Source organism: Coccinella septempunctata, chromosome 5 (genome assembly GCF_907165205.1).
Source record: "Coccinella septempunctata chromosome 5, icCocSept1.1, whole genome shotgun sequence".
In the NCBI taxonomy this organism is placed as follows: Eukaryota; Metazoa; Arthropoda; class Insecta; order Coleoptera; family Coccinellidae; genus Coccinella; species Coccinella septempunctata.
The window spans coordinates 27,871,186-27,895,369 of record NC_058193.1 but is presented as its reverse complement, the minus strand read 5'-3'; the positions used below and the strand labels follow the sequence as shown (position 1 = coordinate 27,895,369).

The following is a 24,184-nucleotide window of genomic DNA, read 5'->3' as shown; positions in this document are numbered from 1 at the left end:
AGCAATGAATTCACAAAATGCTGCTATTGTGAACATTTGTTGTTACGCAAATATCAGTGAGAATCAGATCACTTTACGTAACACCCAAAGTACTTGGGTTCATAAAAAAGTTGTCAGGGTTTTCTGTTTATAATAACAGGAAAGAAAATAGTGTTAAATCTTACGTCACAATAATGAGAAAGTTTAAGATCGAGACAAGATCAAGCAAGCAGAGTGGGGCTTTAAAAAGGTAGAATCGCCGTTCGAGTATGAACTTATGGACTGAGAAAAACTGAATAAAAATTTGCACGACGACATCTAAAAAGCTTTTCCTACGCAAGTTCACGTAATCTCGTAATTTGTGCAAGACATGGCGGTTCATTGAACTCGTTAATTAGTACTGATTCAACGCGGTTGTAGAAGCCCACATCACTAATTGAATCATTTAGCGGATAATTGAAAAATCAAACAAGACAGCAGGCGAATACGGTGGCTAATTGGGATAGGGAGCTATTACTTATTAGCCTGATGAGAGACGTTTAACGTCGAAAAAATCAATTTCATATTCCGCGAAGATCGGCAGTAATAAGATGAGCGTCTTGCACCAGAGGCAAAGCAGATTATTGCTCTCTGGGCAATTGCTCTGTGTTTGATTACATCATTTGTTGCGTTATCACCGGAGCGTGAATTTTAACGATAACGAAAACATGTATCAAATGCATCGTAGTTATGATACGCCGAATGATAATGTAGAATTTGTCCTTCCTTTGATATTAATTAAAAAACATTCGAATTTATTATCGACTATAGAAGACTCTCTAAAAAATTGTCAAGAAGGTTTAAGTAAAAATTGTTGTGATCATGTTCTAAGCCTCACCACTTTCATGAACAGTTTTGTGGATTTTTCTGCAGAATATCTGATATACAAAAGAAAAATGAAAAGAGCGTTTGATTTTCGGAATTTATCCATCTGATGTATGGAAAAATTGTTTGATCGCCAGAAAACATGCTGTCAGGTAGGTTTCGTGTTTTTGTTGATTGAAATAGTTTTCTTTTTATTTATATTTGTGTGATATCCCTACTACTCCAGAGAGCCCTTGATTACTTTTTTGAGTGGGGTTTGCCAAATAAAACCAGAGTTTGTGTTTCCATTTGAATAATCATCTGAAATAGATGAAACTTTGCGTATTTTTCGGTAATTTTTTTGGAATATAATTTCAATCCTGAATACGAGGATATATTGAAAAATATTTCATTTCTCAGCATATTCTCCTCTTAATTGGATACATTCATTACAGCGATCCTGCAACTTCTCTAGACTTTTCAAAAAAAAATGTTTCTTCTTGCTTCGCAAACCAGACCTCCACAGCTTTTATTAACTGCTTGTTTTCACGAAAATCACGAAGTTTTTGCATGGCAACATGAGATTTGTGTGCAGGGGCGTTGTCCTGCAAAAACAAAACACCTTTGGATAATTTTTTTCCGTAAAGTGGTCACTGGTCAGTAATGTCGAATAGTACCTAATCTCCGATTATTGTTCTACCCTTATCCAAAAAATCTATCATGATTCTCCATAGCAATCCCAAAAAACTGAAGCAAGAACTTCCAGATGATTTTTGGACACAAAACTTCTTAGGTCTTGGAGAAGCAGAGTGTCGCCATTTCGTGTATTATTGCTTTGTTTCTGGATCGTAGAAATGTACCCAAATCTTATCCATATTAACAATTCGGTTTAAGAAGTCCACATCGTTTTCAAATCGAGCACAGATCGAACGCGACGCTTCTACCCTTGTACGCTTGTACCCTTGTAACATTCAAACATTTGGGGATCCATTTTACAGCAATTTTTCTGCAATTCGGCGGTCTGATAAAATCATGTCATGAACTGCATCGATATTTTCGGGGACTGACACAGAAACTGGCCTTCCCAATCTGTCATCTGTCATCATCTTCAATGGAAAATTTACCTCTTTTGAAGCTTGCAGTCCAATTTTTCACGGTCGCAAACGAAGGACATTGATCACCCAGGGTATTTAGCATATCTTCGTAAATCTGTTTACCTCTTAACCCTTTTAAATACAGATACTTGATGATGGCTCGATACTCCAATTTTTCGATTTTCACAATTTCGGTGGACATCTTCTTTCTTTTGATTTATTGCGTAACTCCGATTTACTTTTTGACCTTTAACTACACACTGACACTTCTAATGAGTTATTGTTCGTTGCTATGGTAACGCAATATTTTTTTTTATGCATGGAACTGGTCTAGGCTAACTAGATGTCAATACATCCTCGTATCTAGGAGTAAAGCTTAATACTTTCTCTTTTAAAATTTTTTTGGGATAATTGACCATAAATCTAATCTTCCGCAATCTAATCTTCACTGAAAAGTGGCTTCTGAAGATTACTCACAACTGAATTTCGTGTAGGTAAGTACGGATTATTGTATCTAAATTGCATCTGCAAAGTTGTGAATGTTTATCATTCTTTTTTCTTCTACAGATAATAATAATACTTCCTTCTCGTTGCGCAATTGGTAATTAATCAAAGCAGACATTTAGTCGTGAAAAAAACATCGAGATAATGGTCCATCTTTATATGCATCCGCATCTGAATGACTTAAGTAAGCCTTTCCCTAATATCAAGGATAATAATACAGAGAAGAATTGCATACAACACTCGAAGTGGCAGTAACTCTCCTATTATTTCTGATATGACTCATTTATTCATCCCAATGGTTATCTCATTGTGTCCGAGACATAAATCAGGAAAAACAGTTACTCGAGAGCGAACACAGAGCGAAATTCTATCATGCAAGTGCAAAACTTCCAACCTATCTGGATAAAATCTACGACGGCTTATATGTACACCGAGTTTATAATCTTGATGTCTGCTGCGGATTATTAATGTTCACACGTGATAAACGGGGACGTACTGTATATTTCCGTGTAATAATAGACAATCCCGGACCAATTATAGACTCGGGCTCAATTAAAGTTATCTGTTGGTTTGATTGTGCCGCTGTTATTTATCACCTATTCATTATTCCTGCTCCTAGATGACCTCTGAGGTTGGATTTTGAGCCCAATGGTCAAACTGCTCGACTTGCTCTTGCATGCATGAAATAATTAATTGGCATTTAACTAAAAAGATGGAATTCTTCCCTCCTGTTCCAACTGGGATATACTTTTATGCATAAGTGAATAGAAAGTGTCACTTAGTAGATAGGTATATGTCAGCATCATAATATAGGTACAGAAATGGTTTTGATGCTTTATATTGCTGTTTGAAAAATAAAGAGACGAAAAAGCCCGTTCATTTCTTCATAATTTTCATCACAAACGATAGGTTCACAAAATGCTGTCGGCTCATCCATAATTTCTCTTGTGCATGGATATTCAGAATTTCGAATAATGAAGATCAACCTCAATACCGGTAATATAATGAATAAGGAAATAGTTGGACTTAATAAGCATCAAATAAACTTTTCTGGACAGTGTGATTTCCACAAAAACATCATTATGCTTCAATTAATTGCATTTCAATTCGACAGCATTATACCTATCAACCTAACTGTAAAAATTTATCATCTAGAGATGCTAACTACTTCCCGTCTTATTAATAGATTGACTTTTTATTATCGCTGCATAATTGTGAAACTTGTAAGATTATCGGAGAGAATCAAGGTAAATTTTCATCGTTATTTTGTGAGTAACAATTGCTTGATGGTTTTAGAGTTATATAGTCGAATTTTCTTTTTCAATATTCGAACATATACTCATTCAATTCAATTGAAAATAGTTATGAAGTACTCACCTACTACCACTTGTGTAAAAAACGACTGGAAAATACATAAAAATAATACCCCTCACGTGGATCTCAAATTTTGGTGGGCGAAATGCAAGATTTGCCCTGTATATTCCATACCGATGGATAACCAGATTTCGTACAAAGAAAATTATACAAAATATGTCACGAAGATATCTTCACCAAGGAGCTAGTCAAGAAGTTGAATAACGAGCTAAAGAGTTTGGTGTAGAGGTCAGATCTTCGAAATTATGGCCCATAACACAGACGACGAGAGTTAGAAAAAGTTCTTAACGATTCATATCGTAAACCTTATATCACACACGGATGTCTTTCATTCTACCTGCGGCTTCTTGGACTTGAAGGTAGAACTAATAAATACTACTGCGGAGAGAGATAAGATAAAGTTGTGCGGACCCTGAAGCTATACGTAATGGTACAAATTCATTCATTCTCGAGAATTGAAGATATAAGACCATTTTTCTTCACCGAGACATCAACAATAATAATAATCTTTATTAGTTCTTCGAGACAAATAAAATGTATAGGAGAAATGTAAGTTGTCAGGAATATAATAAATACACAATGATAAAATGAATCTACAGTGAATTGAGCACAAACAAGATATAGTCCTCACTAAAATAATGAATCTATAAAAATAATACATACAAGCAAGCAACAATAAAGAAAAAAAGCATACGCACTGTAAAATCTCTCATGTATTCGTATATGCTTCAGTATGCCTCCTGTACTACCATAGTTTCCAACCTTTTTTTGAAACTCCTCTCGTCCTTCCAGACATTTAAACACAGAAGGCAAGTTATTATACAATATAATATACCATGGTACATTGCAGCATATTCAAATTTCCTGCTCTTATGACCTGAAATACTGACCATGCCAAAATTTCTCGTGCTATAATAATGCAAATCAGCATTTTTGGTCAAACAACTGATGAACTGATGAGTAACAATGTTCTGAAGATTTATAGAGATGGTGGTTGGATAGTTCGATTTAGATTGATAGTAGATTGATTTACTATCAATGGATATTATGTACCTGGATAAATTTTGGTTCTTTCAGTTGTTTATATCTATAATTTTATTTCCAGAAAAGTAAGAGTATGCAAATTCAGCATTATCTTCTGTGAATACGTCCAATATGTGTTGCCACAACTGGAATTATTTAAATAATTTCTCCTTTGAGTACTCCTTCTTATATTGCTAACAGACCAGTTTTTCTGTTTTTTTTTCGTGGTAGAATTAGCACCCGCCTCTGACTACGGTTATTAATGAGGTTGACAGACCACTAACACTAAATCAGTTTTATATTACTGCCGATGAAGTATTGGATGATTTCTACTCCGGTTCCCAGCGGTATCTTGTGTCGCTGAGCTGCAGAAACCTGTGCAATAAAAAATCGTGGTTAGTCATCCATCATACCGATAAATCTGTCGCAGAAAAGTCTGCGGAAAAATTGATTTAGTTGGAAGAGGCGTTATTAGAGAAATTGCCAGAGTAGATAGGTATACGAAATTTTCATATGTGTTACTGTGTTTCATTAAAAACCCTCTAAAAATAATAGGACCAAACAAAATTTCAATGTCAAAATATTTTATTACTCAGACATATTCTCCTCTCAATTGGATAAATTTATTACAGCGAACCTGCAACGTTTCTAGACCTTCCAAAAAAAATATTTCTTCTTGCTCTGCAAACCAGACCTCCACAGCCCTTATTGCCTCCTCGTTGGAAGAAAATTTACGACCTTTTAAAAATTTTTTCAGTTGAGGAAAAAGATGATAGTCAGATGGAGCCAAATCTGGTGAATAAGGGGTATTCATTTTCTAGTAATTCCGACCTGAAATCACGAATTTTTTGCATGGCAACATGAGATTTGTGTGCAGGGGCGTTGTCCTGCAAAAACAAAACATAGTAATGTCGAATAGTAACCTCCGGTTATTATTCTACCCTTATGCAAAAAATCAACTAAAAAAACTGAAGCAAGAATTTTTCCAACAGATTTTTGGACACGAAACTTCTTAAGTCTTGGAGAACCAGAGTGTCGCCATTCCATCGATTGTTGCTTTGTTTCTGGGTCGTAGAAATATATTTTCGGGGACTGACACAGCAACTGGCCTTCCCGATCGGTCATCATCTTCAATGGAAAATTTACCTCTTTTGAAGCCTGCAGTCCAATTTTTCACGGTCGCATACGAAGGACATTGATCACCAAGGATATTAAGCATATCTTCGTAAATCTGCTACCATCTTAACCCTTTTAAATACAGCTATTTGATGATGGCTCGATACTCCAATTTTTCGATTTTCACAATTTCGCTGGACATCTTCTTTGTTTTATTTTATTGCGTAACTCTGGTTTACTTTTTTGACCTCAAATTTCACACTGAGACTGCTAATGAGTTATTGTTCGTTGCTATGGTAACAGAATATTTTTTTTATGCATGGAACTGGTCTAGGCTAACTAGATATCAATACATCCTCATAGGTATCATGGTATCAACACCTCATTTCAAAAATTTTGGGCAATATTTTTTTATCTTCTGAATGGGAGATGAATGGAACCATTTGGTGGAATTACAATGGACAAACCATGATTTTACAGAGAATTTTCGATTTGAAGTTTTCAAATAAACATTTTGGGTATAAGACAGTATCACAATGGATTTTCAGTCTATACAGTTCCCTAGCTCTTACTTGTCAGTTGTCAACCAAAGGAATCGGATGAAGAAAATTTATCCGCGTGTTTTTTTCATCTGATTTCAAATTTTTCAATTGACTAATGACAATTTTTGTTATAAGTTTAATTTTTTGTTTTAAATTCGTTGCTTGTTTTCTCTATCTGATTCAGTCTCCTTCATTCAATTTCTAAACCTATTATTTTTTAAATATTGCTCAATAATGAAAACACGTTGTACCGTTTACCCCTCTAATTTTATCAACCCTCTACTGTCAAATTGTTTTTGAGGCATTTTGACACTTTAGTGCACACGTGGCGAAAAATTCCAAGCTTGCATTCATCTTGGGACACCCGTTACATCCCCATCAGGCTAATGAGAAATTGTTAAAAAGGTCCTACTTTGGACATTCCATCTACTCATCATGATCTTTTGCGGCGAACGTTCAATTCAAAGTGACTTTCCGACAGAAGAAATAAGTCTGGGGTTTCCCATGGTGATTCTGGTTATTTCGCCGAATTTGCATTTTAAGCTCGGTGTACACTGACCCCAGATCAGATAACGATGATCAACTCACTCCCGCCGATATAAAAGGCGCTAAATTATACCCCTGAAAGTACCTGTTCACTGCCCGACCAGAGCATATCTACATACAATAGGCTTTCATCGCTGACTAAGTGGAATTCGCTTTGACTCGAAGTCACAAAAAATAAATATTCGACAAGTTCTTCATACTTAGAACTCAAACAATTAATAATAACTACTATTGTATTCTGACCTGAATTATGATAATGATTATTGGGGTATTATAAAACGTTTATTATCTGTTAGCCATATCTGCATATTTAACTTTATTTATTACTCCAGAAATTCAATGCCATTTCTAATAATAGTGTCGATTTTTTCATTATCCACCAGGAGGTGTTGAAAATTTCAATGGAGAGGTGGTAACACTGGAAAGAAGTAAAGAAGTAGGGATCTTATTGCTTGAGGCGAGAATTTTATTTTTCGGGAGTTGGCTCGACTGAAGGAGTTCACATAATAATAAAATAAAATGGGAATTAAAATAAACCAAATTAGAAACCACTTGTAAGCGCCATCTACCGAATGTAGGTTCTAATCTAATAAATTATGTTTTATTTAATACTTCTTTTATTTTATTTGCATGTATAAACTCACCTTCGGTTGAAACAGTTGTTGAATGAAAGTTTTCAGTTCATTTTATCCTTTCTTACCAAAGGTTACATAGTTACAAGCAATTATCTTCTAATTCTGCATATTACAAATAGACCCATTTATTTTTTGTTTTGCCAAATGCGTAAGGCTTATTGCTATGAATTACAGCCATATAAGTTCGCTCGCCCTTGAAATAACAGGGTGTCCATGATTTATATGTATTTTTGTGAATGTTTTGAAATATCAGAACCAAAGCAAGAAATAAAATAAATATTCAATTAATTATTCCATGTCATCGATAAAATGACGATGAGAAAATATTCAGTAACACAAATTTCAAATAAACCCCCACAATTAGCTTTTCTGTCTGACTGAGCTTCGGTAATTCAAAGACACAGTAGAGGGGGCAGACTGTACGAGGTCCCATTAAGCATAATGAATACCTAAACAAAAAACCCTCTTCATCGTTAAACAGACAAAAGAAGCATCAGAATATAGCCTCCTCTACTCTACGTATCAAAGGCCATCTCCTGCGCCATACCATGATTCATGTGGACGGCACACCAGCCATAACGAACTGCTAAGGCTGTGTGAACAGACATTTCGTAAAGCGAAGCGAAATCCCATTTCACATTTCAGTGCAGTGCAAGCGCGACTTTCGTGAGGTGATGTTGGTTTGGTTTCGGTTCTCGTAGTTATCTCGTTCAGTTCCATACACGTGTTGCAACTATTGGGATACGCGGCTGTTATTGATTTTTGTACGGACAATTACCGTCGACCTTATAGAGTTCATAGCGATTAGTACAATTTGTAATAAACTCTTAGCCACGGTGAGTGAATATGTAGCACTAACACTCTCTCATCATTTGTGTAAACAAAACAATATTGTTTGTGTTTATAGGTTATGTCCCCATGTTTTTCACTTGCAACATCCACATGTTCATTCACTTGGCCTGCTATACAAAATATTCGATGAAGAATAAACCGAATCAGTCGTTAAAATACTTTATATCCATTGTTGGATGGGGTGTATGTTTCTTCTGGAGAAATGAGCTATTATGCAGAACAAAATTGAAATCGATAACTATGTGATGAACAACAAACTTGAAGCTGAAGAAAAACTGTAAAATTATTCCGATAATGATACATACTGATATTTATAAAAAGGTTATGGTTGATTCCAAATTCAGTACTTCGAAAAGAAATTAACACAAAATGAAGAGATGATAAAAAGAGTGATGAAACTTCATTCAAAATAATGAAAAGAATGTTCAATGAATAAGAAGAGGACATGTGTTGGTTGCTAAACTTGTGCTTCAAAAAATCTAAGTACAACTGGAATGACGATCATTAAAGATTGATAGCAGATAATATTACATCTCGAATTGACAATCTGAGTACCTATGATATAACAAAAATTAACATTAATATTCATTTTGGTTGTATACCTTGATGAATCAATTGAATTGAATTAAAAGTGAAGTTGAGTAATATCCGACTATCACGAAAATTTTTGGGCAAAACAGTTTGCAAAAGTATCCACTCACAATAAGAACTATGAACAAAAAAATTTTAAGCAATAAGAGAAATTATTCAAACACTAATTCTGGAACAATAAAGTAGGCTATGAATAATTTCTTTGTGGTATAGAAGAGGCAAGAAGACAAGAAAGTTCACGAAACTTGCAATAATAGCAAGAAATTATAGAAAAACAAATAGCTATGACAATTTTAACTGCAAGATGTTACACGATTTTTTCATAATAGAAGAAGCATAGTTTTCACAAGCAAACAAATTATTTTATTTTCACCCATGAATTCGCATTTCCTAAAAGGTTTCTTTGAACATCAAAATCACATTAAAAGACAAATTAATTGTAAGAAATTGACTTGTCTTCATTTGGTACGAATTGTCGACTAGGGTCCAAAAAAAAAACGAAAGGTGGCTTGATGCTACAATAGTTGACTGGGTTGAAATTTGAAGAGTTCAATAATAGACTTTATCTAGCCTCAAATGTGGGGACAAATGATAAATCATTTAAATCAATTATCCTACTAACTTTTTTCAAAATATATGCCCTTAATCAGGGTCCTTTTCTAACAAATTCAAACATAGTAAAGCACGAACGTCTTAAATTTGAAAAATCGTTAGAATACCGCCTTTTTTTGAACATGGCTTCTGGAAATATCGAAGATCTTCTGAAGAATTGAAAACTGACCACTAAATCTATCTTGACACACTTCCAGTTCCATTACCTAGCGATACCTCGGAAGTGTCTCGAATACATAAAATTAAAATAACATTTATCGCAAATAACTATGATTTTATGAATTTAAAAGTTCGCCTGTAACATAACTGTTGCCAAACAATATCTATTCGATTCGACCTAGAAACGAAATGTCTTGGAAACATTGTCTTATTGAGAGATTCTTCGTATCATTGGTGTACACATTAATTACAAGCGACTCCCGCGTTAAAATTACGACTATTTAAGTCCAACGACCTCTTGCTCAACCCACATGAAACATTCAACAACAGAAAAATATTGAAGCACGATGTAGGCATCAATCCGATTGAGAATCTATCTAGCTATAAAAAACGATCATCGAACCATCTTGAAGATTTCAATCAACAACTCGTTATAACTGAATCGGTTAATTTTACGTTTATAATAGAAAAAAAATTGTCATCTTCTTGAGTTCAGTTGAGCCATGTGAATTCCGAAGAATTATTTAAAACCCCTGAAATTTTTAGTTAAATTACAGACATTTCAAACGCAGCGTTTTCAAACGTGTTATGAAAAAGTGTCGGAAGCACGAACTGTTTGAAGAAGAATCTTGGAATTAGGAACACATGCTGAATCTTCGTGGCAATAATCCGAGTGTATAAAAAATGCAGTTTGACATATTGTTGCGCTTCTTCAAAGTGCCGCCACGTCGCTTGATTGGAATGCCAAAGTCTCAACCCAACTTTTTTCGATATCAAATTGGCCAAGAGTCGTCAACTCATCCATAATATTAATAACTGCATATAGTCAAAGCGGTAAAGGACCGTAAATCGAAGAACTAACCGGAATCAGAAGAGCCATTTCATCGGAACTAACTGTTTCACAAATCTTCAGTCTATAACTGGCAGCTTCTAAATTCGATAATGGAATCAGATTAGAGGTTTGATGGTCAGTCGAGATGAACCTATAATGAAATACCTCCATAAACTGTCGTTTTATTGGGCATCCAATATATTTTACGAATACCAAAGCCATATTTTCACAATTAGCGTGAAGGTTTTATTCGCCAAAAGGAAGAAATTTTTTGTACTAGAGAATGAAGTAAATATTTCCACATAAGTCACTCATTTTTAACTTTGAGAAGAAATTTGATATGAGCTTTGTTCTTCAGAATATTATTACGAATCGAAATGCATGATAAAATATAGAGTGTTCCATTTACAAAAATATCATTTCATGAAATTTTTTGAAAACGCGACTTGTTTTGTTTTCGGCATCAAGTAGGTCATTAAAAATGATACTATACTCTATTCACATTTATTGTAGCAGTCGGTTGGCCATGAAATAATTTTCTCAAGTTTTGTAACTAGAAGGGTGTAAGGTTGGCACTCATGAAATGTCGTTGATGCCACAACTGATATCAATTTTTATTACGAAAATGCCGAAAGTGATTGAAAAAAGAGATAGGGTTCCAGGAGTGCTATTTAGAATCCAGGTCCGCTCTTTCAAATAGTTATACCCTGATATTCTAAAATCCACAATACGTCAGACGGTAGCGAACATACGGGAATTTATATAATGTTTCATCTGAATCTAAACGACTTATATTTCAGCTGAATATTTCCTCAATCAGAAAGATTTTGAATGAAGAGAATAACAAAGAATTTCCTTCTATTGGGAGACCCAAAAAAGTGGTGGCATTTGAGAATTTTATATTTGAGTGAATTAATGCGAAAAGTTTACTACAGGATTTTCGATGAATGTCATCGTAGAATAAGTTCCCGAAAATTGATTTTTCTATTTTTCATTTGACCTATATTTGCCCTATACATTCTAAATGTCTTAAGGTACAAATAAATACCTAATTATTATTATTATATCAATGTATTAAGATGAACAGTCACAATAATACGCGCCAGCTGTCCTGTTAATTGTTTATTCATGTGAAATTTTGTTCGTAGGTGAAGTTCATCTTGACTTGAACCTTCCTTTGATTCCTTTACATCGATGCAAGATGATTTTTGTTGAAGAATTTAACATTCTTGTAATTATCTGTTAATTCCTTCGGGAGATACCCATTCCCAACCACTGCATCATATGCATTTCATCTTCGGGTTAATATTTCTGAAATCTACAACTGATGTAACGTATTCAAACTTTAGCCAAAGAAGATAACGAACATTAACTCTCCTCAAGCTAGTGCATATTATACTGATCTCTTGTATTTTACATGCTAATAACTGGATTTGGTATGCCTTTATTCATTTTGTATGAACTTGTATAAACTTATGTTCGTCACATATTTTCCGAAAAGATTCGACATTGTGATAAAATACGTAATAACAGAAACTTTTACGTAGAACGGACAACAAAGCGTTGATTTAAAACCCAAAAAAGTTTTGACAAGCGTCATAACCCCACATTTTCGTACTATACAGAGTGAAATGTGTCAAATTTCCATGGCCAACCGAGTGCTAAAATAAAAGTGAATGGAGTATAGTTTGCCCATTCAACCGAATTCGTAGCACCAATAATAACGGAGTTGGCAATGGTGCTGACTTAATTTGGCACATCCTGTACATATTTTTCGTAGTGTATCAAGCATCCATTCGATCTGAATCGCCTTAAATATCAACGAATTACTTGAATGAGTTATTTGCGAGGTTATTTGACAACCCCTCAAAATATACAGTTTAGGGCTTTTTTTTTCTATTCTACAAAACTCAAAACTCTAGACCAGATGTGCAACTATAAGATTGGCCTGCTTTTTTTCTCTACCTGTACTTAACCCTTCGAAATTTGCTGGATTTGTTAGAAGGAATTAGGAGCTTGTCCAAAACGAGGGACCATATTTTGCTCAGATTGTCCAATTCTTCATGAATTTTTGTTTATAAAGGAAAAGGTCGATTTTTTTCGGTTTTGGTAATAAAATTTGTTGGAATCAACCATATTCTGAATAACTGCGTTGTCTTGTGGAAATATACTGATGGAAATACAAACAGTATATCCATTATTTTTATACCACTTTTTCTGTTATGGCTCGATCTCCTTCGAGTAACAAAATTGACCATTTATGGTATAATAAAAACGACCTTGGGTGCCGGCACATTAACCGGATATAGTAATCCAAAAGGTACTATCACTACAATAGATACGTCCAACGTAGGTACCTGTTCTTGAGCCCCGTAGGCCTTGCAAAATTAATATAGCGTTTCTATAAATAGACATTACCTGGCCATTCTGTCTTCTTCTTGTGTTCATTCAAGTCGTTTCTCGTCACGGTTGTCAGCTTTGCGTGTGTATATTGAATAATTGCTGATTGGGTATATGTAAACATATACATCTTCAAGGAAAGGAAATCTTTTTCCCAAGAAAGGGTATAGGTCACAGGTGTAGGTCATAGTTCTTATTATGTGAAAGCAATGGAGAACTGCGCTGTTATTAGGGGACAAACATAACTCTAGGAAGTGATATTCCTGCAGAATATTGACAATTATTGTTCCTAATACCGTCCAAAAATGACGCTTTGAAATCGATCATATTTGGAAAATCATAAGGTCCTGGAAACAGTCTGCATTTTGTGATAACTGAGGAGAATCGATGAAATTTAGTGAAAACTGCAACGTCATCTTACTTTTCAACATAGATTTTTCTACCACACCACACACACTGATTCAGTCATATAGATTGGTAAATTCCAAAGACACCTATAATATCTGAGCTATTCATTCTGCCTAAAGATGAAAACATTTTAAAAACAATATTCAATTCAAATTATTATAATGTTATTAGATAACATTGAGGTAGTGCATCAATAACTAGGATCATGCCATCCTATATTGTCTTATCCTTATCCACTTTAATAATTTGTAGAACAAGATTTCTTATCATCAGTTCAGATCGAGGTTCAGATGAACAATTTCATACTGTCTCCTATTCTTAGAAGAACAGTGACCTAAAAAAAATTACCGATAAAAAGGCAAATATCCTGAAGCGACCAGCATTTTCTCTATTTTCTCTTAGTTTTATTTTTATTGTTCTGAAAGTACATAACAGGATAGAGCATTCATTCGTGTGAAATAAAAGTTTCACTTAGAGGATGATTTGTCGCTTTCATGCGACATGTAATGACCTACTCTGTTCGATTTGTAGATATTGTTGAATAAGAATATTACAGATTAAATTATAGGAAGGAGAGCATATAATAATTCATATTATTTTCGTTAAATATTCAAATAATCATTAGGGTATGTGAATTAGGGCGAATATAAATATAATTTTGTGAAAATGAATGTTGAATAATTCTGAACATGCTCATGATTTCTGTTTTTGTTATAGATATCAACATAAACAATTACTGAGGAAACTCCAGAGGTCTACAGGTAGGTTTTTCTATTTTTTATCATTTATGGTATTGAATCCACACCCATCGCATAACAAGTTTTTTTGTATAAAAAATATAATTCATAAAATGCATTATATGTGCATTTTCCATTCCAAACTATTCAATATACATTGACATTATCTTTTGCACTTGATGAGCGAATATTGAAGAATAACATGTAATTCATTTTCTAAGAAATCTTATATGTATGAGCACAGCCCTCTTAAACTTAAGAGGGCTGTGGTATGAGTGAGTAATTCTTGGAAATCTTGCTTTATGACGGATGTAGTCAAGTAATTTGATGAATATCTAATAGTAAATTCTTAAAAAACATAATAATAGTAGTTATAATAGTAGTCTTGCAAGTATATACAGAGTGATTGCGATACTTCTTTCTCGAAGTGGTGAGAGTTTTTTACGAGAATTTCCGAATGATTATGAAAATCTTATGAGTTGTTTTCGAATTACAAAGAGAAACGTGAATAAATATTTTCTCCTTTTAATTAGATCCAATTTCCATTTTTAAATCTAGTAGGTACCAGAAATCATTAATTTTTTTTCCTCGTTATTATTTCTATTTCAGGCCAATGACATGAAAATAATACATCTGTTTTGAGCCATGTGTTCGTATGATTAATCAGTCGTAATCCAGACATAAATATCTGCTGCCCCTGTTGAACCTTTGCTTTTCTAATAAGTTGTGTTGTTTTGTACTTGGAAGTTGCATATAGAAAAGACTTTCAGATGAATATTGTATTTTAAATATTCAGGTTTATTATGGTCAATTTTATTTGACACGGTAGATATTCCATTTCTTGCAAATAAGCAATTTAATTGAAATGAAACTCCAGAATATACAGGGCGAGTCTTTGACTCGTACTTTTATTTTAGAAGTGGATATTTGAGGTCAAAAGAATAACTTTTCTCCCAGGGCCTATTCGGCCCTGATAAAAAGATATGGCCATTTTAAATTATTATAATGACCTGTGCCACCCCTGGAAAATCAAAATTATCTTCAGCTTCTTCAACTAGCTGAATCTGTGACACTACACATCTATTGATCTTTTAAACAGAGTTGAATTCAGTCAAAGGAAGCAATTTTTCAATTTCTACAGATTCTTTCAATTGTTAACATCAAATTACTCGAAAACGGCGCTTTTATTTTATGAAATTTTCAAATCTTCATTAGATAGCGTCCAACTTAGTTTCAAGAGTTGGGTTCTTTGAATTTTTGGTAGTTTTATGGTACGTCATGGTCACAATAAGAAAACTAGAAAAAATCTTGTGTTCGAAAAAATTCATCAAATAAATGAAAAACTATAGTCCGAAATTCATTCCATTCGACAAAACCTTTTGTAGATAGAACTAAAAATAATTTTTTTATGGTTTTTCAACAGACTGTATCTTTTAAACCTAGACAATTCGGAAAAATTGGTGAAGGAAAAAGGATTTCTTTCGATCTCAAGAATCTACTGTTGAAGACTCACCCTGTATAGGATGTATTAAGCTATTTGCATCATTTTGGGTTATTATTTTCAATATTTCGGAAAGGAAGGTTTTTTGCAGTTGAAGTCTGACATTCATAAAATTGAAAATAAATTACCATCAAATGATGGTCTATAAACGTCACTTTAAATTTAAAACATAACGGCCGGTTTCATAATCAAACCTAAAGTCCCTTTAATTTAAATGCTTCCTTTAACCCTACTAAAACGTCCAGTTGCATAATCAAATTCAAAGTCACTTTAAGCTTAAAGCTTCCTTTAGGGCCGGTTTCATAATCAAACCTTTAATTTTAAAGCCTCCTTTAACCCTACTAAAAATGACAATAAAGGAAGCTTTAAGCTTAAAGTGACTTTAAATTTGATTATGAAACCGGACGTTAGTGTCATTTTTAGTAGGGTTAAAGGAAGCTTTAGAATTAAAGCGACTTTAGGTTTGATTATGAAACCGTAAAAATTACAGTAAAGGAAGCTTTGCTTAAAGTGACTTTAAATTTGATTATGAAACTGGACGTTAGTTTTCAAATCCCATTAGTATTCAACTAAATCTTAAACTTACAAAAATAAAATGAATCAAATAGTATTATTTCTCCGAAAATTTCAATTCTCTTATTTTTAATTGCCATTCATTGAAATGCAAAAGGTCATTGTGGAGCCTCTAAAAATACAATTCTCCCGTACTAGTGTTAGTGTTAAAGTTCAGTGCAGAGAACTAACAATTTAATTACAGTCCACAACTTCAGCAAAGAGGCAGGTACCACACCCTTGCAATTAGGTATACTTGGCCGATTTGGAGGCGAAGGTAATGGTTCAAGTACTCCTATTGATATTTCTCCAAGCCGTCGATAATTGCACGAATAGTATAGAGCGCTATCAGTAATAAATTCGCTTATTACTTCAGCCTTGAACGTGAATAGTCGAAACATTCGATAAGAGTAGAAAACGCAAGTTGAAACGTATGCTAAACGATAAGAATGTATGTATATGCGGTTAGTAACCTTCCTGGCTCACATTTGGAGTTGTTTGTTATATTGTTGCAATTTTCTATCATAAAAACCCATATCATTTGTAGTATTTCACAAAGGAAATACCTGTAACCTGTAACATCCATCATTAACACTTGAATGTGACTGTAAAGATTTTATGAGGCAGAGAAGACACCTTAGTATTTCAATAGGAGGAACGTAAATTTGAACTCTCCAATAGAGAGTTCAATACGGAAATTTTATTCAACTTGGTTTTGAGCAATGGTAGATAGAATAGAGTTTCAGCCATCGTTTACTTATATCTTGATAAGATCAATAGGGAATACTAATTCTGACGAAAATTATGTATTTCTTATGAAATATCTTTGAAACGTCACATTTTGATGTAAACATTTCAACAGTTTCCCAAAAAAAAATTATTTCAAGTACTTAAAAATGAAAAATAAAAATGGGTATTTAAAATTTAAAGCGTTTCCTTTCTATTGCACAAGTTGGCGACATCGACTGAAATATGCGTTGATAATAAAGGACAACAAATAAACTACCTTGAAGAGATAGACAAAGATGGCTGTCTATGAAGTCTGCGACGAACGGGAAAAGTCTTAAAATTTTATGAGATTTTTATGGCCGGTTGCTGTTGAGGCTCGCCAGTGAGTTGGCGTCTTATGATGGCTGTAAATCAATAGCTGTTATTTTATAAACAAGCCATTGTTCTTTTTATTTTCTAGTAGGCGCCGTTGCCAAATCGTAAACCATCTATCTGATGAATGCCCGAATACAAATTTGGCATATTTTTGTGAATGGCCCGAAGAAGTAAAATCAATACACACATGGCTTCAGTAACACGTCTAGAAATTTTTGAATCTTCTTACGTTGAATAATACCCAAAATAAAAATATATTATGGTACTTTTGTCCGAAGTTATTAGGGACAAATTGAGTGAGTCAGAGACTCACCCTGTATAAGTGACGGAAGCATGAAAATATTTTGGGTTTTTTCGTCATCCCGGATTAGGCTCTGAGTATGAATTTCATGTAAATATCTCGAGTAGTTTTCAGTTTAATTTTGGGTGAGGTTAAGAATGAATGACCCTAAAGAGAACAGTCGTGCCACCTCAGCGACAAAGAGAATTCCTCCCTTTTATCTCTACCCTTTATTCAATGAACGGAATGGTCGAGAAATGGTCACATCATTGTATAAAGACTACCTAGCAGTCTTTATACAATGGTCACATGTCAAGACGTAAGGCTTCACAAATTTCAAACCCTTTTGAAGCCAAAGATTGGCATGACCTAATGTTAGAAATCAGAGAGCCATCCGGAAGAAGCCCTTCTGAACACCAAGTATTTAAACTCCCCTTCCCAGTATCAGTTTTCAACCCCAATCCAATCTTCAGGATACACCGGTATCGAACACATGTTCGATTTAATTTCAACTTCCTTCAATCGCTTCCGATTACGATAGTGAAACCTGTCCTCGAAGAAAGTTCTAAAAAAAAATCACCTTCACCTCGTTTTAAATCCGAAGCGCTTATCTTGAAATCGGTGTCACATCAAAACGAATTTGTTTATCTAAGAAGCACCTTAGCCCATCGCGTTACTGCTATCGGTGAACATCTTTCATCTATCTAATTTCTCGTTAATATCCAAAACTAACAGATGGGTCGGATGATATGATTCAACTCTTTCTGCGGTCGCTATGTACGTATAAGTAACAAATGATGTTTTCTCATTTTGTTTGAACGACTAATGGGCTGACGAGGGCCTTCATAACGGTTCTTTGCCCACCATGTAGTATTCGTTTTAATGGGCGAAGCCATTATTCCATGGGATGGGAATAAGTTCTTCGTGTATGTGAAAATATCGAAAACAATGATAACATGTTATTCATGTTGCACAGTTAGACGAAATGTTCTCGAATGTTGGGCTGGAAGAAAACTTGAAAGGACTATGTGGCTAATAACCTTAGAGTGGTCCAAATTTTATTCTAAGAGCTCTGAGAACGTGGAAATATCTATTATTATCAGCAGTCAGTTCAGTTCAGAATTCACAAATTCAATTCGATAATACACTGCGCAAAAAAATTAACGGACATTATGGAAATCTCAAATTTATTCTACAACTGAAGGTGTTCTCAATGATAATTATTTTTATCAGAATTATGCATGCATATGTTATCCACTTTCAACGGTTTTCTTCAATACAGATGTTTTTTCCCAGCAGGAATAAAAAAAGATGATATTATCAGATTTTGAATGTATTGGCTACATTCTACAATCAGTTGTTCTCGATCAATTCTAGTGATCAATAGTTTTTCTTTCGTTTGATTTTCTACACTCGATCGCTATGCAACGCGAAACACGCAATTTGACCCAAGAGGAATGTGCCCAAGCGGTAGTTTTGCGAGAAGAAGGGTGGACATACACAAGAATTGCAGAAAGGTTTGGAGTTCCCCATACAAGTGTGTCCAGAATGTTGCCGCGATTCAGGGAGACAGGTATGAATGTCCGAAGACCAGGACAGGGTAGACCACGGGTAACAACTGCCATTCAAGAACGTTACTTGAGAGTTTCTTCGTTGAGACAACGGTTTGCTTCAAATTCAGCTTGAGCAAACTCATGAGGTGCAAATTAGCACTCAGACAATAAGAAATCGCCTCAGAGAATATGATTTAAGGCCTCGTGTCGCGGCAAGAGGCCCAGCTCTTTCCCCAGCCCATCGAAGGGCGCGTTTGGATTTTGCGAGAGAGCATATCCATTGGGAAGATGCCGATTGGGAAAGAGTTCTCTTCACAGATGAGTCTAGATTCTACCTCTACCATTGTGATCGACGTTTCCTTGTATACAGACGTCCACTTAAAAGATATGCTCAGTGCAATTTCATGAATACTACTGGTTTCGGGGGAGGATCGATTATGGTATGGGGTGGAATATCTTTGACTGCTCGCACAGACCTAGTTGTCGTTGATAATGGAGCTATGAATGCTGATAAGTATATAAGGAACATTCTTGAAGAGCATGTAGTGCCATTTGCCCCATACATTGGTGAAAATTTCATTTTTATGGGCGATAATGCCAGACCCCATCGTGCGCGCATCATTCAGAAGTACCTTGAAGAGGTTGAAGTCACTCGAATGGAATGGCCTTCAAGAAGTCCAGATCTCAATCCGATTGAGCAGGTTTGGGACAACCTCAATAGAAGGCTGTGAACTTCAGAAAATCATCCAGCTACTCTTAATGACTTAGGAATCCAACTCGGAGAAATCTGGGAAGGATTCGATCAGAACATTTTAAGATCACTCATTTTGAGTATGAACCGTCGTTGCCGAGCTGTAATTAACGCAAAGGGTGGAAATACCAAGTATTAAATCACTTATCAGCATTTCAGTATTTTGAAAATTGTTCATTTCTCTTCTTTCACATAAGATTCGGTGCGTTAATTTTTTTGCGCAGTGTAGTAAGCATTATGAAAACACAACTCTACTTTGTATTCTAAAAAAGGAAGATTTTTTCAGAATGCTGATGGATTCTACGTGAAAAAGTGCCTGAAGAAGGTTCAAGCATCTGGTCTGTAACTTCAAAGACAAAGAAGTCATGAGGTCTTTTCGAAATAGTCAAAAAATCACAATTTTTGCTAATTACTCGAGAGACGAAAGATGTAAGATATAGGAAGGCTATGGTTTTCACTCTTCTAGTTGTCGAGATACCCTCATTGGCCATCGAGTTTAAGACACCCTGTATAAATATTGATACTTTGATTTCCAAGCAGAACATAGAAGGGTGATTATTTGTCGCATTGAACTTTTGCTAAGAGTGGAGGTGAATGCATTCTAAAATTCTGATGTAAAATGAATTCGAGATATTCCGGATCTTTGAAATTCAATACTATATGTATTTTTCTGAGGGAGGTCCAAGTTATTGTACACAGGTAATTTCTTGATTATATTTGGGAAGATAATTAAAAAGATTAAAAACCGCTTTGAATGGCTTTACAGTACCTTCTGAAGGTCTGATAGAAAATTTATATTATTTGACAGTCAAATGGTAGCTACCCCTCACTTTTAATTTCGAAATGGTGCCCCTTGTATATTGCCATTCAAAATTGAGAGTATTAGAAATCCTATCATTATAATATAGGTATATTTGCAGTTAAAATGCCATATGGTAAGGCATGGGTGATAATAAGAAATCCTTTAAATCCAAATATGATTTATCTGAGTCATATTGTTTTCCATTTTCACTGCATATTGCTTATCATTCTTCGGTCTACCTGACCAGAACAAGCCTCTTATGTGTTGAAATTGCCGCAATTACAGCGGCTTTCTTCTAACTCGATGATTTCTAAACGCGACTGTTTTTTTGCTGTTTTCAATTTGTTGAATCTCTTTCTCATTCAACGCTTCTAATAACGAAATGACTTGTTTTTCTAGAGTTCGATAATTTTGATTTAATTAACTAGGCTCTAGCTACTTTCACCTCAACTCACCTAGTTTCTTATATCAACTCGGATAGGTTATGAACAAGGTTACGCTATCACGATAATGATTTCTTGCATGTGGTATACGCACATAATTAAGGACCTCTAATACGGCATTAACGATACGATTCTTGGTTGAAGACCGAAACGTGCTCGAATTATAATGCAATAAACATTTTTATGTCAGGAAGATTGAACGATTACTTCGATTCAGTTATCGAAATATTAATGCCCAACACAGCTGATCAAAATTCGATTATATTATAATCAGTGTTCGAAAAATGTTGTGTACTTATCTTTGTTACCTCTGCTGAGGAAAGAGTACTAGTGTCTTTTCCCAGGCACACAGTCTTACCTTGTCTTGAATCATCTAGTTTGTTGTGTCATTGTATGTTACTACTATTATTTAAAATGTGGCAAATTCTTCTTGCATTTTTTCGATAACACCCAAAGTCTAAACTAAATCAAAAATTTTTGTACTTAGATATCTCCAATGAGATTTTTTTATTGTGAACTTCAACATTTGTTTATATTCTTCATTAATTTAATATCCTGTTTGTTTTAGATCACAAATGTTTTTTCCTCTGTTTGGGATTTGACACTACCTGCCTCAGACAAATGTCACTTTGAGCCCAAACTCCAAAAAAGTAAATAATTTTCAAGGCTGTGGAAAGGCAAATACAGGATGTCTGTGAACAAATGCGAAGGACTTAGGGGAGATGATTCCTCGATGAAAATAAGCAGGGGTAGTTCCTATGAATTTTCTTCGAAATCGACCTCCCTTCCAAGATAGAGCCTTTGGGAGGCAATGACGAGTTGACAGTTTTTGATTTTTTTTACGGGTTCTAAAAAACACTGAGTCGTAAAATTATACATAATATATTATACACACTAAGTAGATGTTACAATTTTTTTGGTTTAAAAACTTTATTATTAGGGGTTGAAAATAATGATTTTCCTTCAAAAATTGTTTTCGTGGAAGAGTTTTTCGAAAAATAAAATTCTCTTATGGTTTCCCATTCAATTCTGGAGAAAAAAGTCTCTTGCAAAATTCTGATGAAATCGATATTTTTCTCGAAATAAATAAAAACTTACAAACAGTTCTGATCACTGTTCATTCCATTTCATCGTATAAGTGTTCCATAGAATGACTACATCCCGCTAAAATACATGCATCAACTATATGCCTCATAGACCTTCGTATACTGCTTGTAATTTTTTATTTATTCCGAGAAAAGTATCAACTGCATCGAAATTTTGCAACAGACTTTTTATCTCCAGAATTGAATGGAAATCCATAAGAGAATTTTATTTTTCGAAAATCTATTCCACGAAAACCATTTTTGAAGGAAAATCATAAGGGGTTGTTATTTGCAACCCTAATAATAAAGTTTTGAGATCTAAAGAAATTGTTTGAGTAACATCTACTTAGTGCTTCATATAGTACCTATATAGTTTTATGACTCAGTGTTTTTTAGAACCCGTACAAAAAATTAAAAACTGTCAAATCCTCATTGCCTTCCAAAGGCTGTATTTTGGAAGGGAGGTCTAATTCGGAAAATATTTATAGGAACTACCCCTGCTTATTTTCATCGAGGAATCATCTCCCTAAGTCCTTCGCATTTGTTTATAGGCACTCTGTAAAATTGAATGAACGTAGATCAGATTCATTGCATGAGTGAAATATGATCTTATAAATATCACAACACACACAATGCTGTGTGCGGGAAGGGGTTTTAGACCAATATTACAAAAAAGCGAAAATGTTACTTATCTTTGGTTTCATTTATGAACCATTTTCTCTGTAAAAACCTACCCACAAGATCTTTAATTCTCGATCGCCAATATCCCACAATTTCAGGTTGTGTAACCATAAAACCTTTTACAAATTTATCCACTCATCTGTAGAATGAAGAAAAATTTACGACTGCAAGTTCCCTACTTGGTGAAGATAGTTTTTCAGCTAATAGGTACCTATAATAATTATGAAAAAACTGATTTTTCCAAGAATGAAGAAATCGTTTCCGAATATGTATTTATAATAGAAATTTAATTAGTATTTATTTATTTCCATTACAATCAATTTATGGAATGAACTTCTATATGCAAGCCGCCTTCTTGCTTTTCTCTTTCACTTCGTTAGGAACTTCCTGTATCCAAAAAAGGGATAGTGAAAACCCTCTTCCATATTCCGATGTAAATTGAAAAGGAAATGTTCTATTCGATTCTGATGTTCCTGCTGCGTTGAGACAAAACCTCGTTATTCACAAAAATATCGAATGTACGCATAGGTCATATAATTTATGGCAGAAAATCCATTCATGGACTTCACCGTGTAAGTCATAATGACTCGTAAATATGGCAAATAAAGCAACGAAGGTCTTCGAGGCTGTAAAACGTATAAAAATATTGACGGAAGTGATTTGAAGGTAATATCGAAATTCTAAGAAGCTTAAATTGGCACTCCTTTCGATTTAGCTATAAATATGGAATATCCTGAATTCAGTAACTCGATTTTTGATGTAAAAGGGGTAGGATGTTGCGTCGCACTTTAACCTTTATTTGTCACACCCCTTTTACCCCACCGAAATGCGTATTGAAGTTCTCACTGAAGTTTACACTTAGGTACATAGTACTCACGTCTTGATTCAAGTGGGAAGAAATCTCCATTGATTAGTCAATAAGTGAAGATTGTGAAGAACTATTTATAATCTCTGTTCAGTTTTCTAACGATCTTGCATGTCTCCTTCTCATCAGAAAGGCATTCATCACTGATGGTCCTGAATTTGATTGATTCAGCCTCATACTTTTCGTTGTGTTGCGTGACTAACTCAGGGTCTACATGCCACGAAAATGTTATAACCATCATTCACCGGTATGTATTCTGCAAGGATGCTACTTCCGACGAAAGTTAACAAAGATTTCGAGGATACCGAGCGCAGACAAGC

The 24,184-nt window shown here is 34.5% G+C and overlaps 1 protein-coding gene across 1 annotated transcript in view; it reads left to right on the top strand.

Annotated features, from left to right (window-relative positions):
- Window positions 1-8,253: 8,253 nt before the first annotated feature.
- The window catches only part of LOC123313335 (MICAL-like protein 1), a 48,167-nt gene continuing 32,236 nt past the window's right edge, over window positions 8,254-24,184 (top strand). The window contains exons 1-2 of the mRNA XM_044898181.1: window positions 8,254-8,492; window positions 14,228-14,271. The gene's annotated coding sequence lies outside the window, so the exon portion shown is untranslated. The remainder of the gene's footprint in view (window positions 8,493-14,227; window positions 14,272-24,184) is intronic.